General features: G+C 53.9%; 1 protein-coding gene across 5 annotated transcripts in view; it reads right to left on the bottom strand.

Annotated features, from left to right (window-relative positions):
• TNS1 (tensin 1) overlaps positions 1 to 24,829 on the bottom strand; it is a 217,392-nt gene that overhangs the window by 134,939 nt on the left and 57,624 nt on the right. Inside the window, exon 1 of one of the 5 annotated variants that reach the window (XM_055573431.1) lies at positions 13,621 to 13,939. The exons of the other annotated variants lie outside the window; for them this stretch is intronic. The gene's annotated coding sequence lies outside the window, so the exon portion shown is untranslated. Of the gene's footprint in view, positions 1 to 13,620; positions 13,940 to 24,829 lie in introns of those variants that run through there. 5 annotated transcript variants of the gene reach the window in all.

Raw genomic sequence — 24,829 nt, forward strand, 5'->3', positions numbered from 1 at the left:
CTGTGGTCAAGGTTCTAGTGGAACCGGGGACAGGGAGGAGGTGATGGGCACACAAGCAAGGCAGTGCACTCCTTCAACAACAGTCACAGGGGCCCTCGGTGCCACGTTCACGGCTTCAGAGCCAGAGGGGAATAAGGATGGCCTGACCCGGTGGGGAACTTGTGGCCCAGTGGAGGAGACAGGCATGTAAACAGAGAATTATAAACGAGCCCAAGAACTGCTGTAATGGAGGTATAAGAGGGCTATTATTTCACTGGGATGCAAGTCCATCTGGTTTTCCAGAAATTACACCCAGAGGGAGACTGCCCACCCTGCCCCCTTACTCCCCATGAGGGTTTCTGTCCCTGATGAAAACTTGAAGGATCAAAGTCTTTGACCCTAAGCTGTGCTAAAACAGTGAGAAAAGAAGGATGCGTGGGAGAAAAAAAAAATGTATTAATAAGAGCAAGGGGGAAACCCAAGAAGCCAGAGGGGTCAGGACCTGCCAAGGAGAATGAAAGGGGCCCCAGCAGAGGAGGCTGGGGCAGGGGTGGAGGAGAGGACGGGCTGAGCCAGGCCCCAAACTGAGAATTCCAAGGCTGGGAGCCACCCTCAAACCTGCACAGACAAGAGAGGTTCCCTGTGCCTTCCTAAACTCAGCCATAGTCAGCTCTCAGGACAACAGGACAACAGCTTCCAGGCTTCAGTCCCTGCCACATCTTCAGGAGGCTTTGCAAACCACAGGTGTGCATGGCTCTGTTTCCTAATCTCAATGATACCACTGACTATCTGGGGTAGCATCAACTGGACAATAGCTTTTGAGGAGGGAAGGCTACCCGAAAATCGTAAGATGCATTCCAAGTTCAAAAGCATTAAACAGAATGTAGGAGGGAAAAAAAGACATCTCAGATTTGAAGAAATGGCCGAAAGCTTTTTTGGTTATTCAGGCTTCTCACGCTGCCTGCATCACTGCTCAATGCTGCTGCTGATCAGGAAGGTCTACCCCCGTCTTTAAAGATTTAAGGCTTGCCAAAAGAAAAGCAAACAGGAGAAAATTCTGTATTCTCCAAGCCCATCTATAGCCTTGCATTCCCTAAGCTCCTAAAAGTCATTTTGTCTCATCACTTGACGCCAAACTGCTCTGAACCTAACACAAACGTGGTAACTGGAAGTGGGTTCAATTCTAAAAGATCATAACACCTTCTGCTTGTGGGTCCTCATTTCTAAATTCCTGAACACACTGAGGGGCATGAGTTTCCAACCAAAAGATAAGACGTAAGATAGAAAAGCCCTGGATTGGGTTAGTGGAGTGGAAGTCACTCAGTCGTGTCTGACTCTTTGTGACCCCATGGACTATACAATCCGTGGAATTCTCCAGGGCAGAATACTGGAGTGGGTAGCCATTACCTTCTCCAGAGGATCTTCCCAACCCAGGGATCAAACCCAGGTCTCCCGCATTGCAGGCGGATTCTTTACCAGCTGAGCCACAAGGGAAGCCAAGGGGACGCTTATTCACCTCGTGGTACAAAAACAGAAAACTTGAAGATTCGTCCCTAAAGAGCCACTGACTTGCCACATGCAGGCCCTGCTCAAGGGTGAGTATTGTCTGAATACTGTCAAGACAGCAGTGAAACAGGCCAGTGACTTTCTAAGATGCACACAGCCTATGAATGACAGGTGATTCTTGCACCAAACCTGCAGCTGCCTTCGAGGAGCCCAAGGGTTAGACCTGGGCTCAAAATCCATCTGCCACAGACCAGCTACTGAGAGCTAAACTTGGGATAAGGAGACCTACTTTGCAGAGTGGTTGCATGCGCTTGTGCTAAGTCTCTTCAGTAGTGTCCGACTCTGCAATAATATGGACTGTAGCCCGCCAGGCTCCTCTGTCCACAGGATTCTCCAGGCAAGAATACTGGAGTGGATTGCCATGCCCTCCTCCAGCGGGATCTTCCCAACCTAGGGATCGAACCCATGTTTCTTACATCTCCTGCACTGGCAGCCAGGTTCTTTACCACTGGTTGGGAGGACAAAATAAATCTGACTGAGATGACACAAGTAAAAATGCCTGGAACACAGCACATGCTTGGAAAACGTTAGCCCCTTTCCATGTGAGCTGGACGCGGTTCCTGCACCTCTCCATGCCTCAGCGCCTTCATTTATAGGTGAGCAAACTGTACAGGGTGTACCATGCGCATTTGATGTGTTGCAACTCACGTAATCCTCTCTTGAACCCTGTGACCTAGGTTCTGTTCACAGGCCCACTTTATAGAGGTCAAAACTGAGGAACAATAACAGAATAAGAGGAATCTACCTTAAGTCAGAGCTCAGAGCAGTATAAAACAATGCAAAAGATTACCATCAAAACAATTCAACTTTTTTCTTTGCACTTCCAACTGTTACACGGCCTAAGCGTCAATTATCTGAAAATTCACTCATGTAGAAAACTCCTGGGCCACAGATGGCAGCAGCAGGAGGAGCCAGTGTGATGGTTCCGCACAATTAGTGCATGTCAAGGGCTGGTGTTCTGGAGCCCCATCTGCTCTGATGGACTGTTCAAGGGGCCCCAGGGGCAGGAGGTCCCCAGAGCAGGACAGCCCAGCTCCCGCAGCTCCTTTAAATCCATCTGCGGCCCAGTCACAGGAAGCCCCATCCCGATCCCAATTAGCCAGCAGCAGAGACTTGAAGCCAGGCCAGCACTGAAGGCCAGCGGAGGCCTGGCTGTCACCAGCATTGTTCGGGCTCCATCTGACGCATATCCACTCCCCTCCTCCCCTCAATGTTTCCTTGTTCCCCCGGAGGCCCTTCAAGATGCATGCATCCGCATCCAAAACCAGATCTGAAAGGAAGAGGGGGTGGAGAGAGGGGCAGGGGCAGAGGAAGGCCGGGCTCTATCTGGCTGGTAAAACACAGGCAGGTTTTCAATACACAGGAGAGAGAATCCACATCAGATAGGGGCTCCGGGGACCCAGAGACACTGCACAGAGCTCAGATGCCCGGAGGCACACACAGTGCACCCACACGTCACAGGACCACTGCCAGGCCCAGATGCAGAGTCACTCCCTGGTGCCCCCTCCCTGCCCCACCCCAAGCAGAGCCTCACAGACGGGAACACACCCCCTGGCAGGGGCAGTCTGCACAGCCCTGAGCTCAGCTGACTTCAGGAAGCCAGAAGGGGAAATGACCCACGTGGGCAGACAGTGGGGAGGGCCGAGCATGAACCGGCAGAGGTGGGCAGCGTGAGGTGCCCAGAGGAGCCTGCCCACCCACTGAGGCTGGACAAGTGACACTTTCCCCTCGGACTCACCAGGACCACCTGAGCCCTGGGCATCCTCCCGCTACAGCAGGTTGGGGGGTGGGGAGGCGAGGGGCTGTGTAAGGCACACTGATGGAAGCTGGATACGAGATGGCAGAAACAGGACGGCATATGTACGAACGATGGGGCAGAACCAACTAGAAGATAAGCATCCTGAGAACGACGGGATGAAGACGTGGAAGCAGGAATTTTGGAGGTGGAGGTGGTAAGGAGGAGCAAAACAAAGTTCAGGGCTTATGGGACAACTGCTTTATCTGAATACCTACCGGGTACCATTGACTTCAGACACAGTATCACATTTAACCCTTTCAGCAATACGCACAAAAAGCAACACTTCATTCCTCCATATGTGACCACTGAAACTCAACCAGAAAACTTAAGCTGCCCAAGACCACTCACTTCCGAACAGTTGAGCTGGCACTCAAATGCAGGACAGCCAGAATAAAAAATCTATACTCCTTCAGGCGATCAAGTCACCAGGGTGATTTGAAGACAAAACAGGGCAGCTATGGGGTCAAAGTGGGGTGGAAGTATAGGTGGTGGGAGGGGCTAGTGCAGAAAAACACAGGAGAGGCAAAGGGGCAGGGGATGCAGGCCTGCAGCTGCTAAGCTCCAGGAGACAAGGGACACCGGGCTCCTAAGGAGGGCAGGGGCTGTGGAGCTCAGGCTGCGTGACTCAGTGGCTGGGCCTCCAGAGAGCATTTCCGGAGCCCTGGACAGCTCTGTACAGTCTAAGAGCCACCTGCCCGACAGACACACTCAGCCATTACTCACAACTGTTACTCACTCCTCGCTGTATGCCCTCCGCTAAGCACATCACTTACTCCCACTGTCCCCTAAGCATGACCAAGGGGGAGCTGGCAGATCTGCCTAGTTCCCTCTCTTACTCCACCAGCTCTCATCCTGCCAGTGCGTCCCCACCTAAAAGAGTGGGACAGAGACCCAGAAGCTCTGGCCCCTCAACTCAAGACAGCTGTTGCCCTCTGCTCTGTTCCAAGAAATGGAGCTGAGGAGTGGTCACTGGGCAAAGAATCTTCCAATGCCAGGGCTGGAAGGGACCTCCCCAGCATCTCAGCAGACTTCTCAGTAGATGCCTAAAGACCCTCCAGGGCCTGCACCTCCGTGCCAGCTCTTCCCAGAGCCCCAAGAGCAAGGACCTCTCTGTTCAGAAAGAGCCATGGACTTGCAGAATTTCAACACCCTGTTAGAAATCAAGAACTCTAGCTCCACCCTCTCCTCTCATAAATGAGGAAACTGAAGCCCAGAGAGGGGAAGTGATTTTCCCAAACTCACACAGTGCCAAAGAGGGACTAGAAACAGGCCACGTGAATCCCCCTGCCATCAGTCCCTCCAGCTAACCCTTCCCCTGCCCCAATTCAGGGCAGGGCCCTGAAGTTTACCCTCTCTCCCTCCTGTTGCAAAGCAGCTGCTCCTCCCACCAGACTACTCCTCCACCCCAAAGGAACTGCAGCCAGACAGTAGTTCATGCAGAGCAATCACTTTCTAACAGGGAAGGGGCATCAGAAACAGGCTGCCCAGGAAGCAGGGAGACTGGACCACAAGCCTTCCAAAGGCCCTGGAGCTAAAAAAAGGTCAGGACCTCTGGCAAGAGATGATGGAAAGAATTCCTCGGGTCTCAGCTGGGGACTAGGGAGAGTCCTGGCCTCCTCTCTGCTCACCTCTCCTCCCCCACCCCTCGCCCCAGCTTGCCCCTGCTCTCCCAGGACTCCAGCCGGGAATCCAGGCCTGGCTGCTGCCTCCGCTCCCACGCTCTGCTCAGCTCAGCTGGCCACAGCACAAGCAGGCCCCTGTGTGGCATCGAAAGCAGCTCACAAGGCACCAAAGATTCTTCAAAGCCTCCATCTATCTCTTGCGCTCCCCTCACCTCCCTCTGGATGGCTCCTCTCATCGCTGCCAAGAAGCCCCTGCCCCACTCCCTCCCTCTGCACCAAAAGTGGTAATAACAATAACAGTAATAATAACCACAGGTCCCCCACTCCAGAATTCTTGCCCAGAGAATTTCATAGACAGAGGAGCCTACTGTCTATAGGGACACACAAAGTTGGACACGACTGAAGCAACTTAGCATGCACACGTGCAATATGTCCATAGGACACAGATCTTTCTGGTGCCCACATTTCACAGTTAAGTAAACTGAAGCCCTGGCAGGTTAGATAAGTGGCCGGCAGGCACACAGCCTGCAGGAGGTGGTCTCAGGATTCACACCCAGACAGTGCAGCTGCAGGGTATGTGGTCTTGACCTCCATGCCACTCCGCCCTAGGGACAGGACCTCACTTCAGGAAGTTAAAGCTCCTGAAATCCTTGCTACTTCATCCGCACAGTCGCTGAGCACTCAGCCTCTGCTACACTCAACCTTCCTCTTAGCTCTGGACAGGCAGCCCATCAGACACTCACCAGTCCACTGACGGTCAGATGGGACACCACTGCCTCCACCTGACCAGGGGACGCCCTTGTTCATGTGTGAGCACCTACTGGGTAAATAACACCTTCTAAAGGAGTCTCTCTTGCATAACTCTTTAGAAATGGGAGCTGCCAACAGTCTACCCTCACTCCCGCCTGCTGCATTCTGTCCATCCGTTTGTGTGTGAAGCCGTGCCCAGGCTCTCTTCTGGCCCGAAAGATGGCCCAAGAAGACCTCAGTGCCTCCCCAGCCTTCTGACCCCGGAGAGGAAGACAGTACGTGGGAAAGAAGCCCAGAGGCGTGAAGTGATTCAGGGGAGGGTTTCCCAGCCCGGGGACCCCAGGAGGCTGGCCTTGGGACCTGTCCCCAGTCTCCCTGGCCCAGTCTGGCCTTCTCAGGTGCCCAAATCACCATCTCTTTGTGCTTCTTCTCTGTCAAAGCCCTCTGCCACTTCCCTCTTTAACCTCTCCTAGTAAACCCCCCCAGTTAAGCCCCAAGCACCACCTCCAGGCTCCCCCAAAGTTAGCCTTCCCCACACAAACCACTTTCTGTGGGCTTGGCCTGTGCCAGGCACTGAGCCTCTCAAGTGGGCACTTCACAAGTACGATCTCATTTCATGCCCACCACAACTCTATGAGATTGCATGTTAACCCCATTTTACAGATGCAAATACTGAGGCTCGGCACGAGGTCAGGCAGCTAGTAAGCAGCAGAATTAGGAGGGACACCAAAGCCTGACTCTGACACGCGGCTGGAGCCATTATTTCATCCATCATTACAGCATGCCCCTGTGCCTTTGTGCAGGCCTCCCCTCATGCCCAAAGAAGCCTTTGTCCCTTTTCCTTCCTGCAGAACTCCTTCTCAACCTTCAAAACCCATCTCAAACGGCACCTCTTCTCCAAAATTTTCTCCATTCTATCATCTCATGTGCACTCCTTCCTGCTTGATACACCTTCTGCATGCTGCAGAGACCCTCCAGCGACTCCCCTTTGCGTCCTACCAGAGCATGCCTCCCTGGCCTTTCCAGCCTCACACATATCCCTGGCACCCTGCCTGGTAGAGGGCTGACACCCAGAAAGCTTTAAGTGTGCCCAGCTGCACTCAGCCATTGCCACACCGCCTTGGCAGCGAGTCCAGGGCACTGCCCTGGCCCAAAGAGCCAACCCCCAACCCCACGCAGGCATCTAGTGCCCCCTAGTCACAGCCACCACCCCAGTCCATGTCTCTCCTGACTGGGGGCTGCTCCCCATGCTTCCACCTTCCTGGCCTGGCGGCCCCTCTCTGCTCTACCAGCTTGGCTGTTTCTGGGAGTCTCAGCCGGTGATTAGGGCCCTAATCAGCAGGACTTCCTGCCAGCGACTGCCAGAGGTGGGGGCAGGGTTGGGGGTTGGGGGAGGGAAGCAAGGTCAATCCAAGGTGAAGTTCAAAGCCTGGGACCAGGGGAGGCTTCGGAAGGGACATGGACTCACAGACTCCTCCAGCCCAGCATCTCTCCAGCCCTCTTGCCTACAGATGAGGACACGGGGCCCAGCAACGGAAGGGACTGCTCCCAAGTGCAGGAAGAGGCAGGTGCCTTGCTCTCCCACCACCCTCGGCCACAGGGACCCCAAGGCAGGAACCCTTCCTTACATGTCCTTTGAAGCCCCCTGCCTGCCCCTGGGCAGCCCCATCCCAGGATCAAGCCCCATGCTGAACCCACAGGCTGCTCCCCATAAAGGGCTGTCAGAGCACAAGTGACTGCTCAGGTCTGATTGAGGTCAAAGGTCAAAGGTGAGCCCCTCCTCTAGATGAGCAATGGCCTAGAAATGGGACAGAAATGAGCAGGGGCTAAGACGGGGAAGACAGATAGGGCCAGGCTGAACTCAGAAACCCTCCCCAGCTGTCATCATCATCAGCCCAAGCCTATTCTTTCTTCAAAAAAAAAAAATTGCTTAATGCCTTTTACAGCTGCAACTAGGCGGGCCAGGGGTCCGGAAACAGAGCTCACACACACCCCACACACCCCCTCCTCCCGCCCCCCGACCTGGAGCAACCTCAGCCTCCCTGGGTGGGAACCAGGACCAGGTGGAGAGGGTATGTGGCAGGTCTTGAGGGCTGACCCTGACTAATGAGGAACATCGGGGGCGCCGGAAAGCAGATGACCCCAAGAGAGGCCTGAGATGGAGAAAGAGCATGACCAGGAGCCTGCAACTGCCACCAGGGGGTCAGGGCTGCCAGCTTCAAGGCAGACACGAAGGGCTGGGCGTGGTTCTCCCCCACCTCCTCCCAACAGGGGATGGAACTAAGGCTACAGCGAGAGGGATGCAGGTTAGACCTCGGAGAGACCTAGAGGGCGTGAGACGCAGCAACTTAGAGGGCGTGAGACGCAGCAACTTGCAGCATTACTGGGGGAATCCCACTTTTAAAATATAGATGCTACCCCTATGCATGTAGCCCATGGTCAAGGGGAGCCTGCCTGGAGGCCAGGCCACATCCTTGCTGAGCCTGGGAGTCTCTGATCCGGTGACTCTCATCAACAAATGGGATGGGAGCCAAGAAGGGGAAACTGGGCTGGTTTATAATAACGCGTCTTGTTTACAGTGATGGCAGCTTTCTCAGAGTCCTCCGTAAACACAGCTCCCTGGGCAGAGAAAGCCTGGAGAGGCTCCCTTATCTCCCACCTCCCCTCAGTCACACACAGAGAGTTAGGCAGGGAAAGGAAATCTCTTCTCTAGGCTCTGAGGCTAGGACCCCTCGAAGGAAAACAATGCCACTATCTCCTCCACTCTCTGGGCCCATAACCCTCCCTGTCTTAGGGCTGGAACAGCCACAACAGGCGAGAAAAGAGCCAACCCAGAGTTGGGCACCTAGAATAACACCACCACCACCACCACCAATAATAATAATAATCACTAATATTTATTGAGCACTTACTATGTGCCAGGCACTGTTCAAAGTGTTTTCAAGAAACTAACTCATCCGATCCTCACAAACAAACCATGGAGCAGAAATTATCATTAAAACTGGCAAGGGCATTATACTAAGTGAAATAAGTCAGACAGGGAAAGACAAATACTGTGTGATGTCACTTATATGGGGAATCTAAAAAATACAACGACCTCGTGAATAGAACAAAAAAAGAAGCAAGAATCACAGATACAGAGAAGAAACTAGTGGTTACCAGTGTGTGTGTCTGGGGCGGGGGGCGGGGGGCAGGCAGGGGGTGCTAGAGAATAAGTGCAGGGAAGTGGGAGTTACAAGCTATTGGGTGTAAGGTAGGCTACAAGGATGTATTGTACAACATGGAAAATAGCCACTATTTTGTAATAACTGTACATGGAGTGTGACCTTTAAAAATTACATTAAAGAATAAACTTAAAACATTTTAAGCTATCTAAAACTGTCCCCTGAGCCCATTAGTCCATGGGTTCATGTTAAGCAGCATTCTGCCAGGTAGAACCAGCATCACCAGGGAGGCGAAAGGCACAGGCCTGCCCTCAAGGAGCTTGTAATCAGCAAGAAGACAGGTGAGCACAGAGGAAGCCTGCAAGGGCTAGGAAACTGGGAGACGCCCGTATTCTCTGCTGGAGAACGCCTAGGAAGTTTCCAGGGGATCTGACCTGGGACGGGGCCCTTCCCACAGGGGCAGATAGACAGGATTTGGCCCTCCTGTAGCACCTCGTGCCTCACCAGCTCCCTGGGACTCCGCCCTCCTGGGCCAGTCCCTGTCCGTCTCCAAGAACACCCAGGCCCAAGCTACAGGCTTCCAGCCCTAAAAAGGCAGGGATTAGAGCGACCAGATAAACCCTGGAGGAGGCAGCGCCAGGGACTGGCTCGGGCCCACCTACCACCCCCACCCCACCCAAGTTCCCACTCCATAGAGACCAACCACCCTCCCGGAGGGAAACCAAAGTGTGGAAGAGAAGAAAGATGGCCAAGGTCACCAACCTGGGTGAGAGAGCTGGCCAGGGACCCAGCTGCACCTTCTGAAGGCCTCCACCAAACCCCCAACCCATCCCACGGGAAAGAGTTTCAGGAGACTGAAGATTAGGAAGGAGGCGAGGGCACGAGTGACCATGCATAATGGAGGGACACCTGGGGTGTGGCACGGACCACAAGGCTGGCAGCCCTGTCACCCCCACAACCCTCGTTCCAGTTCACTGGTACCCACACCTCTGCAAGCCTAATAACTTTGAAAGCTAAGACCAGGGCCATAGCGGGTGGGGACAGTACACGGGAAGTCCCCCCAGTCTCCCCAAACCACTCTCTCCCTCCTGCAGCACCGCACTCATTTCTGATTTGCTTTTTTCTGAGTCTAGTAATTGGGAGGGCTTTCCTCTGCCCCACTTCAGCACTATCCCTCAACTGGGCCTGTTTCCCTTTCTGGAGCGAAAGAGACTAGGGACCCCAGAAATAAGCCAAGAAGCCAGAGCGGCTGCACCTGAAACCCTTTGACAGCCACCCCAGCTCCGAGCCTGACATCTCCAGCCCCTCACCTCCTGCCCCTCCCATTGGTCTTTATCAGACCACAGGACGATGGGTCCTAATTAAGCAGCCTCATCAGGTCCCGAGGTGCTGAAGTCAGACATTAGCAAGGATTTCATCCTCTGTCAAAGCCAGGACCCTCCTCCTTCAGTCTCCCACTAAGAAGAAAGAGGCTTCCCAGGTGGCTCAGGGATAAAGAATTCGCCTGCCAATGCAGGAGATGCCGGTTCAGTCCCTGGGTTGGGAAGATCCCCTGGAGAAGGAAATGGCAACCCACTCCAATATTCTTGCCTGGGAAATTTCACGGACAGAGAAGCCTGGTGGACTACAGTCCATGGGGTCAAAAAGAGTCAGACGGGACTGAGCATGCATGCACGCACTAAGGAGAAAAGGGCTCACAGGCCATCCAGAGAGGAGGGGCTGCAGAGGGAGGCAGGTTGGGACACCCAGCATGGGTCCAGAGCCCAGCCCAGAAGCCCACCTTGACGCTCCATCAGGGGAAGCCCAAGGTTCCCAGGGTTTGGTGCTCAGAAATCTTGAGCCCCACCCCCACTCCACCTCACCTCTCTGTTCTCAAGGACCTCCCTCCCCTGCCACCCCCAACCTTGGAAAACAGGTCTGGAAAGGCTGGTGTGGGGGGAGCAGGTGGCCAGCTCCTCCCACACCCCAGAGAGGCCCTAGAACAACTCTCTTGGCTTGCATCTCCAGCTGTTAGTTACACAAACCACTTCTAGCTGCCCCGACAACCCCAAACCGGTATTATTTTACAAATTCAGAAACTGAGGCTCAGAGAAGTACAACCCCTGTGTTTTTCGCAAGATCTTGGCTCCACTGCCTACCAGCTCCAGGCAGGCTGGGGAGGCCCCTTTTTCCAGTAGGGGACAAACTGGGGAGGAGCTCAGACTACCCATACTAGCACACTTCTCTGCCCCTCCACTGCCTCCAGTTAGATGTCAGGGCAGGAAGTGGGCTCTAACTGAAGAGGGGCAGGGGTCCCCTCCATTGCACACCATGTCCTGAGCCCACAGGTCCGCTCCAACCCTTGTGGGATTAACCGGCAGGGCAAGGCAAGGAGCAGGACAAGAGGAATAGGAAGAAACTCAGGATCTTTGCAGTAAGCAGCTGGGACAACGTGGTGGCCTGGTGAGCAATGGATGTGAAGGCAGAGCATCAGGTTCGCTGTTCCCCAAACACTGGCAGGGAGAAGGAGGACCCTGAGAGGTCCTGCCAGTGCCCACGCCCCAGGCCAGAGGCCACTGCCTTTCTGCTCCCTGACCCCAGCGTCAGAGAATTCCCCGACTCCAAGGATCCCAGGACCTCAGCATCCCCAGAGACCTTCAAGGTCATCCCTTCTAACCACATCCCAGCTCAGGAATCTGTTGTCCAGCTTCTGTCCGAACTCCTCCCTGGACGGGAAGCTCACTACCTTACAAGGCAGCCCTTTCTCCCACTGACCTGCTAAGCTTGTTAGGAAAGCCCTACGTTAAACAGACCTAAGCTTCCTTCACCAAACAAAAATCCATTCTGCCCCTTTGCTTCCTATTCTTACTTCAATAGAAACAGGACACAGAGTTCCCAAACTCCAAAGCTTCAGCCACAGTCCCTCAGCAATGAGAAGATGGTCACCAAACAGTAACCTCGTCTCTAAACTCCTCTGTTCCCCATATACCCCAGCCCTACTCCAGCCCCCTGTGTTCACAGCTCCAGACACAACAGCACCCCCACCCCACCCCACCCCCACCGCCGTGGGAGACTCTGAACTGGGGCTTTGGGGGAAGTGAAGTGTGAAGTCTGGGATGAGGGACTTCATCCCAGGAAGAAGGGCCAGGAGGGTTCAAGGCCAGGGGTCTGGAAGCAGAGGTTGGTTCCCAGGTTGCCTCCTCCGCCACCCAAGACTTCTCAGCTCCAGATCAAAGTCCTGGCTTCAGTTCTACTGGCCTGGCTGAGACCCTCCCAGGCTCTGGCCCACTGTCTCCACTCCAGACCCTCTGCGGGACAGCAGAGTCAAGGCCAACCCTAAGCCGTAAGCCCAGTGCTGATCCCACTGACAGCTCTCCCAGCAGGCTCCCCATCCAGAGCCAGGCCCAGGGCCTCCTTCCCCCATCCCTAGGCCAGAGAGTTCGGGGCAGAGGATGCCTTAAGATGTAGCAAGTTTTGAGGTCCTGGGGGGAAAGCCAAGGTGGGGGAGACTGGAGCAGCCACCCACTGGCAGGGGTGGAAGCAACTTAAGGCCAAGCCTAACCACAATGGTCCCCACCCCACCCAGGCAGTTTCAGGAAGGGGCCCAGCAGAGACTCAAGGGTGTTCCCTCCCCACGTTCTCGAACCTCTGGCTTGGCTGGGCCACACAGAAGGCACTCTGGGGCTCCCAGAAGAGAAATTCTTGTTCCCTGAAGGCTCTAGAACCCTCATCTCCAGCCACCTCTCTTAGCCTTGCTCCACAGCCATCTGTTCTGCTCTGGCCAAACCAGCTCCTCTCCTACCCAACACGCATTCTGGAGGGAGACTGACTTGAGAACACAGTGGGTCACCCCTCGGTCACCACTCTCCCAGTTCCCTCTTCTAAGAAAGTAGCCAACCTAAAAACTGGGCAGGCAGTCCCGGCTCTGGTCCTGAAGGAGGGGTGGGGAACAGACCCTGAAGTTAGCTCTGTATGGATGCTCGGGCTTGGGAAGGGGTGGCACACAGGGTCAGGGCCCAGAGAGAGCAGTGGGGAAGAGGTGGGGGGGAGGGGGTTAAAAGGCACCTGTGTGTGTCTGTTCATTAACCACCTGGATTAGCTATTTCTGCCCAGAGGGGTGAGAAAGGAGTAGGAGCTGCTGGTTGGGGGAGGGAGGCAGGGGGCACTCATGCCCGGCTGTGCCCATGGGCAAAGGAGCAGTGACCCATGAGACGTGGGCCTGCCAGACCCTCATTCTCCACCGTGGCCACCCCGCCCCGCCCCCAGGGGATGAGATATGAGAGGAAGAAGAGCCCCAAGGTGGGAAAAGGTACCCAGTAACAGCTCCAGCCAGCGGCAGGGGAAGAAACAGAGAGAAAAACTGCCTACGTCTCAGTCCTCTCCGTGACAGAAAGCAGGCAGGGGAAGGGACCCTGGAGACTGAATACCCTGACCTCCCGCCGGCCTCAGTCAGCGAGTCCTCCTCACTAGTCCCTGCTGGCCTCGGTCTCAAGCAGCCACTGACACCAGCAACTTCTCCAGGAAACAAAACTCCTTCTGACTGGCAACCGCGCCCCAGACATCCCTGCCAGAACCAGACACTGACGGCGGCAGGGGACTGACATGATGGCCAGAACGGGCCACTGAGCCCGGAGGCATGTGACAAGGCGAACCGACTCCCCGCTCCCCTAATTCGTACCCAGACCGGTGGTCCTGACAGCATCGGGGCCGGCAGCCCGCTGCACACACACACAAACAAACACTGCGCACACCCCACGCTCACCTTTCCGGTAGAGGAGTCACTGGGCGGGATGGGTGTCTGGGCTCACAGGACGGGGCGGTGGGCAGTGATGGGGCCGCAGCTGTGGCTGGCAAGAAGCTGGTTGCCGAGAGGAGGGCGTGAGTGAGCCTTGTGTCCAGGCGGGGAGCGGGCGCAGGGAGCGGAGCCGGTCCCAGGGCCACTGCTGGGAGCAACTGAGCGAGAGCGCTGCTCGCCCGGTTCCCTCCCCCAGCGGAGGCGGGCGGGCTACCGGCGCACCGCCTCCTCCTTCCCCCTTCCCAGAGCCGGCCAGCGGTCCGCCCGCAGCCTCCTTTAACCCCTGAAGCACTCGGCCAGGACACTCGCCCTCAGCTCCCCGGCAGAGCGGCTGGGAGTCAGGGCACGTATGCCTGGGGCAAGGGATGCCAAGAAGGGTGGCCTGCCCCCTCCTTCAGCCGCCGGCTCTGCAGTCTCCCTGGGGACATGCAGGGAGGGGCAGAGGGGTTTCCGGGGCAGCGGTGGGGAAAGGGGGCAAGATGCCAAGAAGTCCAGAAACCCCACCCTCCCCTCCCCCCATGGAAGAGACACAACAGCAGACAAATGGCCCAAGAGCTACTGGGTGGAGAAAGGATGGTTGATGAGACAGTAATAATAATAGCAACTCCCAACTTTTGTAAACCGCCCTGCTTTATACTGTTTCCAACTCATTTTGTGACTGGAGACCTAGAATCTCACTTCTGAACCAGCTTTTGTTTTTTTCTCTGTCAAATGTGGGATAACAACCCTGGCTTTTTTCCTCTGGGCTGAGCTAGGACATTTATGACTGTATATTCAAAGTGATTTGAATTGAACTCTAGTTAGTGAAATGCACGCTTCAACTCTCTTTGAAAAATATTTAAAAAATAAGATGGATTGATGGAGGGAGAGAGAGAAATGTGATAAAGCAAATATAACAAAGTGTCCATTACAGAATCAGGGGGTTTACCATGTTATCCTTTCAACTTTTCTACATGCAAAAGATTTCTTACAATTAAAAATATTAGGGGAATGGGACTTCCCCAGTGGTCCAGAGGTTAAGACTCTAGGCTTCCACTGCAGGGGGCACGGGTTTGATCCCTGATTGGGGAACTAAAATCCCACATGCCCTGTGGCACAGCCAAAAAACAAAACAAAACAAAAAATTGGGAGGGAAATGTGATTTGAAACTTGGAGTACCACACAAATGACAAAAGAAACAGATAGGATTATCCTGAGGGGTAGGGAAAAGTCATTTGCCTCACACCTGTTTGTATGCCCGGCACTTAATGAATATTCTCTCTCACTTAAGTCTTTGAATCTCCCTTGTTATTTTAGCTGAAGAAAGTGACCTCCAAGCGGTTAGCTGACTTGTCCAAGACCACACAGGACGGTGCAGAGTGGGAACTCTGATCCCATGGGCTGGCTCCAAAGCCAAGCGCCCCACCACTCAGGCCCTCCAGAGATTCAAAGGCCCTCCTCTCGGCCATCTGGGCCACCTTCCTGTGAGGTCCTGGGCCAGCAGGCCAGTGACCTGCACCTCGGAGCCTCCTCAGGTTCCCCGGCTATCCAGTGAGTATGGATGGGAAGGTTTTTGAGATCTTTTCCGGCTCTGATGCTCAGTAGTTTTTTGAATCCAGCCAAACCCTTCCCCAAGCTTCAATTTTCCAAAGAGTAAAGTGATAGGGGAGGCCCGGGAGGAACAAACAGCCTTAGAAAGATTTGGTGCCATCTGGGGCCAGTGTCACAGAGATGGTCACCACACTTCTAATGTCCCCTTCACTGTCACCACCTGTGACAGTGAAGCCCAGGAGAATGGAGGCAGGAGAGAGAGGCACCTCCTGCTAGGGGGGGGTGGAGACAGAGGAATCCTTGCATCCACCCCCTGTCTCCAGAGCAAGATGACCTCATCCCTTCCCAGATGCGATGAGTTTAGCCTCCCAGAGTCCCAAATTTCAGCATCTCGGGACCTACCAGCCTTGACAGCAGCCTCAATCTAAGCCCATGTGTACTGACCAGAGATGGGAAAGTCCTGGCCCCACAGAACGTGCCTCTGAGACGTTCTAGACGTTCCAGACGTGCCTCTGGCTTCAGGCCTCCCCCGGCCCTCACTGGCTCCAACTCTGGGGCAAAGCTGTCTCCAAATACCCTGGTCCTGCCTGACCCTCACACCCGCCGCAGACCAGGGGCTGCTCAGGAGCTTAGGCCAGCCCTGGTCAGGGGAGGGAAGGGAGAAGGGTCCGTGTCAGCCATCGAGGCTCTTCCAGAGGTGGATGGGGGAGTCTGCTTTAAAAGAGGACCCCTCTCCTGGTCAGAGAAGTGTCATCCTCCCCCATCGCCTCCTTCCAACCCACATCCACTATCATCCTGCTTGACATCAGATAGTGCCTGGTTCCCCACCACCTACATATCCAGTCCCAGCTCTGCAGCAGGACATTAAGAACCTCTGTGATGCGGTCCTGCCCTTTGAACCTTACCATCACACCATTCAGGACAGAGTTCAAAAGCCACATCCTCCATGCATCCTTCACCAATCATTTGGCAGATACTGACCGCTCCTCTGAATACCTGACACTCTTGCTCGTATACTAACACTGGGACAGACACTTGTTAGGTGCACTCCTATATCTCCCAATAGTTGAGCAAAGATTTATTTGTCCTTTTCTTTCTCCTTTCCAACTGTGTCCAGTGCTTAGCACAATGTTGACACCTCCAAGCAAGATTACTAGAGTGGGTTGCCATTTCCTCCTCCAGGGGATCTTCCTCACCCAGGGATGGAACCTGAATCTCTGTGTCTCTTGCATTGGCAGGCGAGTTCTTTTACCACTAGCGCCACTTGGGAAGCCCTTAGTAGATTCTCAATAAATGTGGAATAAATAATGGAATAATGGAGAGATGGACGGGTGATGGATTAAAAATTGAATAAAAGGGCTCTTTTAAACACTTAATTCTGCACAAGGCTGTATCAAGATAAATGTATGCAGATTTTTATCTTCAAAGTTATATGATGGCAGACAGAAAGCCTGACTATGCTAAGACATGGGAACCATCAGACTGATGGATGTGCCAGGAGCATCCCACCCTCCCCAGGTCTGCAGCAGATGCGGGGGGGGTGGGGGGGGGGCTCTGAGAAGCACCCTCCTCCAGTGGTGCCCGGAGCCCCACCATTATTCTCCCAAACCACCATCATTCCCTCTATCCCAGCCTTCCTGTTCCAGCACCTGGGTACAGAATCATGAATTCAGCAAGTCTCTAAAAACCACACAGAGAGGAAATCAAGGAGCTAGAGGTTTTCAAAGGAGAGCAGCCTTGCCCTGTATTTCCAAAAGCTGTCCCATAGCCGATCTCACATACACACACACACACACACACACACACGCGCGCGCACACACCCACAAGAGCCAGAACTGCTTTCTCGAAGAAGCCTGCTCAGCCCTTCTCTCCCCACCCAGCTCCTCCTCCTCCGGGCTGGGGAAGACAGCATTCCCAGGGTTTCCCATCTCCCATCCCCCGACCCCCCCTCCTTCCTAAGCCAGCCCATGCCCCCTTTCCCTCCTCCCTCCTCCCGTCCCATCCCTAAGCGCAGTCCCGCACATCTGGTTCCAGTTGTGGTTGGTCCATTCAGGGGCAGGCCTGGGGGGTTCTCATAAAACTGAATAATACCAGTGTTGGAGCCCAGTGCAGCTGGGGGAAGGGAGGGCAGGAGGCCGAAGGGAGTGGGAGGGAAAGAAGCAGCAGCGAAAGAAGCAGCAGCCGGGAGGCAAGGAGACAAGAAGAAGCGAGAAAGGAGCAGGGCAGTGCCTGGCATCTAATGAGCGTTCAATGGGTGCTTGTTAATGGCAGATTAACGCTAGAGACACGGAGGGTAGAAAAGCCAGGAGGAGATAGGGGGACAAAGAGTAGGGACCCAGAGGGAGGAAGGAGAGGAGCTGGGGGGGTGGGCGCCCATGGAGCCACAGAGAGGCCATTGAGAAGAGAGGGAAAATGAACGCTCATGGTCGGGGCCAGGTGCTGAGTTAGACACTACCACGCAGAGCGGAGGGGATGGGACAAAAATCGGGCCAGAAGGACACAGAGAGACAGAGAAAAAAGAGCCAAGAGAAGGTCAAGGCCCAAGATTCTCTCAGCCTCTCAGCTCCCTGGGAGGTGGTGGGGTGGGAATGGGGGGCTGTCGAGCCAGAGCTGATCTCACTTGCTCCTTCATTTCACTTTCATCACTATTTAAATGCCTACCCTGCACCAAACCTTTCCCTTGTGTTCATCCACACAGACCCCCATCAAAACCTGGGAAGTGACTGTGATTCTTATCCCACAATTAGAGATGGGCTCAGAGCAGTTAAATGATTCACCCAACATTACAGAGCAGCTGATGAAGGAGAAGGAATCTGGATCCAGGTCTTCCAGCTTAAGAAGGCTCAGTTCCCATATAGCACAACCAGGCATTCTGGGTCCCAGTGCTCCCCCTGGAGGGCACCATGTCACTTGAACCCCCACTCTTGAGAGGCCAGATTCCCAGCCTCTTACAGTTCTGAGCTGGGCTAAGAGTTAAGAACACCCAGCAGGGAGGGATTGGCTTCTTAAATCTTCCTAGGGTGGGGGCAGGGGAGTGGCCTGCAGGGGAAGTGCTGGAGCCAACCCCTCCAGCACCCTTGGACCCCACTCTCCTCCTCCTTCTCCACCACAGAGAAGACAGGGCCACATGCCTGGACCCCAAAGGGAGAGGCCCTGGGCCTCAGAACCCTGCTGGGTCCAACACACAGCTGGCTGGGAGCCAGACCCCGGGGGACCACCCTAGGCATGTTTGTCTGTGCGTTTGGGTAGCAGCCTCCCGCTTCTGACCACACCACCCCACTGCAGCTGGGAATGAGTTGAGGCTGTCCTCCAGAATGCTTTCATCCCAGGACCACCCCTGGGACCCCTGTCTAGGGCACCCTCCAAAGCTGACTCCAGGAGCCACACCTTGCCCTGTTGCCCCACAGAGCCCCTTCTCCCTCATTTCCTTCCTGAGCCTGGGCTTCGCAGCTCAGGTCACTGGTTGTTTCCTTTCCTATTTGTCATCCTTAACACTCAGGCCAGACTGAAGCAGGAGACTGACGCCCCCTCCTCACCCCACTCCCCTATTTGCATCTCATTTGCATGCATTCCCAGCCTGTCTTAGCGTACAGCCCAGCCTCAGGCCCTCCGCCACACAGGCCCCCCAGGGAGGATGAAGTGCTATGTGTTAGTCACTGAGTTGCGTCTGACTCTCTGTGACCTCATGGACTGCAGCCCACCAAGCTCCTCTGTCCATGGAATTATCCAGGCAAGAATACTGGAGTGGGTTGCCATGCCCTTCTCCAGGGGATCTTCCTGACCCAAGGATCGAACCCAAGGCTTCCACATTGCAGGCAGACTCTTTACCATCTGAGCCACCAGGGGAAATGAATCAGGGAGAAGAGGCAACAGGCCTTCCACATTCTGGCTTCCTTCTCTCAGATTTGTACCACAGTCTGAGGATGGAGGAATCAAGAGGGCAGGGAAAGCCTGGGGAAAACGGTCTGCCAATAATGTGTGCCCAGGACACCTGCTGGCAGCCCCTCCCTCTCCGGAGCCTGCCTTAGTTTCCAGCCAGGAGAGGCACTGGGAGTCAGTTCCAGCCCCGCTCAGCCACCAATGGCTTGGGGACCAAAGGTCACTCCCAGTCCCTCTTGGCTTTCATCTCCTTATCGGATAACCTCAGGTCCCTTGGAAGTTTCCAGGCAGATGTTGATCCCTGGCTGCTGGTGTCAGTTGACTGCACACAAATCGCTATCTCCCCTGAGAAGTGCAATTTTAAAGCATGAAGGACTCTGAGATTCAGATGCCTCCAGGCAGGATTCCTCTTAGCCCTCCCCCAGTGATGATTACTGGCTCAGCCTGAATCCTTTCAGAGACCCACGTCCCTCCCCAACAGAGCCACATCCACCACCAGAACTCCTTTATTATAAGGTTCCTGGACTGGACGGTGGGGGAATCCCCTAACCTGAATTATCTGGATCTCAGGAAGGTGTTGGCAGGATTCATGCTGAAATGCTTAGAGAAAAGATAGAAAGTCGAGTGGATTCCTAGCCAGCAAGCCAAGGAGTGTTGATTAATAGATCAATGTCAACTTCCGGACTTGCCAAAGGGCTCTGTCCTCTGCCCTGGCTTGTCCAAAATACTTATCAGTAACTAAGGCGAAGACTCAGAATGGAGGCTACCGAGCACACGAAGAAAACAAAGAGCAGAAAGAAAAGCTAAGGTATCCAACTGAAGTGCAAAACCAACTATAAAAAAGGTTAAAATTAGCAAGGAAACATTTTTCTTGCAGTGAAGTCCTGAACTAAGATTCAAAGGTCATTTTTTTCAAAAACTGAATTAATCATGTAGGAAAAGGTCTAAGATTTGGTGAAAACAAATTCAGTTCATACGGCAGAAGGTTATGGCTGACCCCAGAACTTTTGCAACTTTTGGTTGCCTGAAGAAAGGTATGGAATCAAAATTAAAGGAAGGGAAGGTTCCATTCAACTCCACACAGCTTAGACATCATCAGAAATGTCAAGTTCTCTTCCACAGGCTACAAACCAATGAGCATCCAGAGGAGGACAACAGTACACACTCAGTAAATATTTCTTTTAAAAAAGCACAAGAAAGGTTAATTAAATTGGGCCCCATTTTTATTTCAGATGATAAAGAAAGGATACAACATTCATCATCAAATACTTGAAAAACTGTCTTGGGAATGTGAGCCAGAGCAAATTCCACTGCCCATGTACACCTCCCTTTGTCTTTCTGCCCCTCCATGTGTGAATTCCTTGAGCCTGGGACCACTTCCCATTCATCTCTGAATGTCCAAGAGGCAGAAACAGCCAAGGCTGAGCAGTTGCTAAGGACAGGATAGCATCCTGACAAGGCCAGGCCTGCGGGTGCCAATCAGCAGAGTAAACGCTGGCCCCAGCATGAGAACCAACCTCTAGCCAAGCCAGCTGCCAGGCAGGAAGAGGCAAGGATCCGGGCTGGTGGCTGAACTTCCAGCTTGGACCTGCTATCCCAGGCCGGCTCACTGGTCAACTAGCCTCCTACTTCCTAAAGCTGCCTCCTTGCCTGCCCAGTAGCTCTGTAGGGACTGGCACTAGCTTGCCACCTTTGCCCAAAGTCTGAAGCCCTGCAGCGGCCCACTTCCTGCGAAAGGTTGGGTTCCTCTCCCTCCTCTCTCATCACCAGCATGGGGTTCGCCCACGCCTCACCCTTCAGGGCATCTACTTCCCTCCCCCGAAACACCCCCCGCCCCATTTCAAGGTGCCCCTCATCTCATCATTCCTTCTCCATAACATCTAAACACACGTCTCCAGAGTTCCTCTTATGACTGTCTCCTTGCCCTGGGCCCCCTGGCAATGAGCTGCTGAAAATTTCAGCCCTTGTCCTACTCTCAGGCTCTCCCCAGATTTTTTTTAATTACATAGTACTTTTAGGGTTGGACAGAATCAGAGACTTCCTTCCTGAGAAATGAGGTTCCTATAGATAACAATAATCCCTATAGATAATAATCACCATTTGAGCTCCACCTTGAAATGAATTGATGTCCTTCCCTGCATATGAGAATCAGAGAAACCTGGCCCCCTCCTCCCAAGGCTCAGGAGTGGAGAGAGTGTCCAGGCTTTGGAGTTATACGAGCCTGGCCAACCACTCACTGGCTGCATGATCTCAGGCAAGTCACTTAACCACTTAAGGCACTGTTGAGTGCAGAGTCTGGCCTAAGCAGCATTCTTCCCCTACTCACGTCCCGGTATGGTTATGCTCCCCCCACATCCTACTCCTTCAGAGAAGCCATCACCACCCCCACCCAGAATCAAGATTCATCTCTTCTTCCCATAAAACTCTTTGGTCCCGTTTAATAAATGCTCAAAATTTATTGTGCTTTCCATGTTCTTAGAGCTTTGTGGTTATTAACTCGCTTTAATCCTCTTAACAACCCTAGGGGTATTGACCATTATTAATCCCATTTTATAGACAATGAAACTGAAGTTCACAGACATCAGCTATGACTGCGATTACTCTTCTAGCTGAAGCAGCAGCATCCATCAGGCAGGTACCTCAAAAGGTCCTAGACCTCAAAAGGACTAGGCCTTTTGAGTCGACATCCTGTATGACGCAGGGCTCCCCCTATGCCTGGCATACCCCCAGACTCTGCCTGCACATCCCCCGCCCTCAGTTCCTCCCACACACAAGGCAGCTCCCATTGCTGAGAGGCCGCCTGCTCCCTGAGATGCCTGGTTTCGCTTCAGAGAACAAACCTCAAGGCTTTAGTCCTAGGTGGCGCTAGTGGTAAAGAACCCACCTTTACCACTAGGGCATGGCAACTCACTCCAGTATTCTTGTCTGGAGAATCCCATGGACAGAGGAGCCTGGTGGGATAGTCCATAGGGTCGCACAGAGTCAGACACGACTGAAGCAACTTAGCATCACACACACACATATACACACACACACACACACACATACACACACACACACACATACACACAATCACTCACAATCTCCCAGAATAGTCACTTCCTAAGCTGGACATTCCCAACTCTTTCAGTTGCTGGATCTTTCCACTTTCTAGGTGTTTAGCTATTTCTCTGGTTCTGATCCTTTTCCAGCTGCCCTTCATTCATTTGTTCATTCATTCATTCACTCATTCAGTCAACAACTGTTTTGTGAGCACTGCGGGGTGGAAGGAGCCAAGCCAGGTGGAAGGCCTGCCCTCAACATCTGGAGGAGGAGAGACACGGAACAAGCCAAAGTATGACACAAGTATGCAGTGAGGAGCGAAAGAGCGGGTTGCCAGTGAGAGGGACCACATCCCTCCCGACGGCTGACGTGCCCTCCACCCACGTCAAGCTGTCCATGCCGGAGCGCGCTCACTCTGCACCACAGCCCTGGTAGGAGGTGTAATCCCTGCCTGCTCTGAACAGCACAGGAAGCTCAAGAGGTGAAGAGGTGAAGTCACTTGCCCAAAGTCAATCATGATAAGATGGCAAAGTAGAGGTGATACCATCTTATCTCCAGAGGTTCAGAGAAGGTTCCTTAAGATCCATTCCCAAACTACTAACCCCCCGGCCACACACACATCCCAGCAGCAGCTGACCATGAAGAGGACAGTGGGCCTGCCCTGGCATGTCCCAGACCCCACGTTGAGCCCCTAGTGCAACACTGGCTTCACCAAGATGGCAGTCACCCTAACGCCAGGCCATCTGCTTTTCTCCCACTTAATGCCACCTTCACACCTTTGACCTTTAGCCTGGCTGGCTTCAAGGTGGCTGGAAGGACTGTCCAAAAGGACATGAAGAGGTCCAGTCGCCAGCCCCTCTTGCATGAGACATGGCCCCTGGTCTCACTGATGGCATCAGGGAGGGAGCAAGAAGGGCTCCAAAGTCTGGGTTAACAATCCCCCCAGGCTCTCCCCAAAGCCACCCAATCAGGACTCACAAAATGTTGGTGAGAATCTAGAGCTGACCAGAAAAACCCTGGGGATTCCCAGGTGGCGCTAGTGGTAAAGAATCTGCCTGCAATGCAGGAGACGCAAGAGACAGGGGTTCCATCCCTGAGTGGAGGAGATCCCCTGGAGGAGGGCATGGCACCCACTCCAATATTCTTGCCTGGAGAATCCCATGGACAGAGGCACCTGGCAGGTTACAGTCCATAGGGTTGCAGAGTCAGACACGACTGAGCGACTCAGCACGCACACGTGCAGGGACCAATCCTCTCCTTGTAGTGATGTGGTAACTGAAGCCCAGAAAGGACAAGTTGGGAATCCCAACATCACCATAGGGTCAATGGGCTTGAATAGAGAACCAGGTGTCCAGCTCCCAGCCCAGCCCCCAGGAGAGCCAGGGCCACCCCAGACAAATCAGAACAGAAGCGGGAGCCTGTCCACTTAACCATAAGAAGGGAAAGAGCAACTTGGGCCCCTGGGGTGGTGAGGGACCCACAGGCCCTGGATAAAGCATGCTTGGGCTCCAGGTGCAGCAGTGCCCTGCTCCCCACAAGACAAACAGAGCAAAAGCAGGAGTGGAAAGGCTGAGCAGGGCAAGGGGCAACAGCTGGAAGCCCTCCCCATGGGTGCTCCTCCCCAGGGACCCCACGGGTGACTGTTTTCCTAGGAACATTGTGTTCAGGCTGTGAGTCTTGGCTCAAGCACCCTACCCTGGCAGATCTCCAGCTGCCTGTTTAATAATGTACAGCCAATGGGCCATTAACAGCAGATTCCAAAAAAAAAAAAAAGTTCGAGGGTTGTTTTTGTTGTTGTTGGTTTTTTTTTCTTCTTCCGGGTAGTTGGTGGTGGTTATGAAAAACAAGTCTTCTCTGGCTGGTGTCCAGGGCAATCGCAGCCGACCAGGCTCAGGGATCCTGGCAGACCCTACCTGCCTCTGCCCACCCGTGCCCCACCATGCTGCGGTGCCAGGGTGCCCACTCCCACTTTCACACTCTTGGCAATACCCTGGGCCTCCTACCCCAGGGGGGCAGCCGTCCTGGCACCTGGGAGTTCCAGGGAGGCCTAGGAGGGCCAAGGGAGAGGATGTGGGAGGTGCGGGCAGGGGCAGGGGAGGGGCAGGTGGGGGGCCGAGCTTTCCACGGGCCCAGCGCTTCCTAGGAATTCCACTCCTGTCTGGCCAGAGCTGGGGGCGGAAGGTGGGGCCAGGGTAGCCCAACCAGGTGCGAGGACCTCAGTCCACAGCCAAATGCCCAGCTCTTCTGTGCCGGACTAGGTCAGCCAGGGAGCAAAAATCCTGGGGCCTGCCCCCAAGGACGCCCGTTTCTCTTCATCCAAAAGTCAGTATTTTTTTTTAATGAAACAAAGATGAATGTTTTTAATGATAAAAGGTACAATTCACAAAGAAGATAGATATCATAAACCATTAGACACCTAACGACAAAGAAACAAAGGTACATAAAACAAAAATCAGAAGAAATATGAGGGGGAAAAAAAGAATATAATCATAGTGACATCCAAGGGTCAGGATTTGGAGTAGGATCTGGGGAGTTCAGAAGCAAAGACTTATCGGAAGGCAGTTGGGACAGACAGTGGAAACCTCGTCCTGTAAGAAGCTACGTGGTGAGCAGAAACACCCTGGGCTTCCTGAAGCAGCTGGCCTGGGCGAGAAAGCCCTCCAGACTCTCCCGACCACTCCATCCTGGCAAGGCGCTTCCAACCCAGAAACACGAGCAAGGCAGA

Source organism: Bubalus kerabau, chromosome 3 (assembly GCF_029407905.1).
Source record: "Bubalus kerabau isolate K-KA32 ecotype Philippines breed swamp buffalo chromosome 3, PCC_UOA_SB_1v2, whole genome shotgun sequence".
Classification (NCBI taxonomy): domain Eukaryota; kingdom Metazoa; phylum Chordata; class Mammalia; order Artiodactyla; family Bovidae; genus Bubalus; species Bubalus kerabau.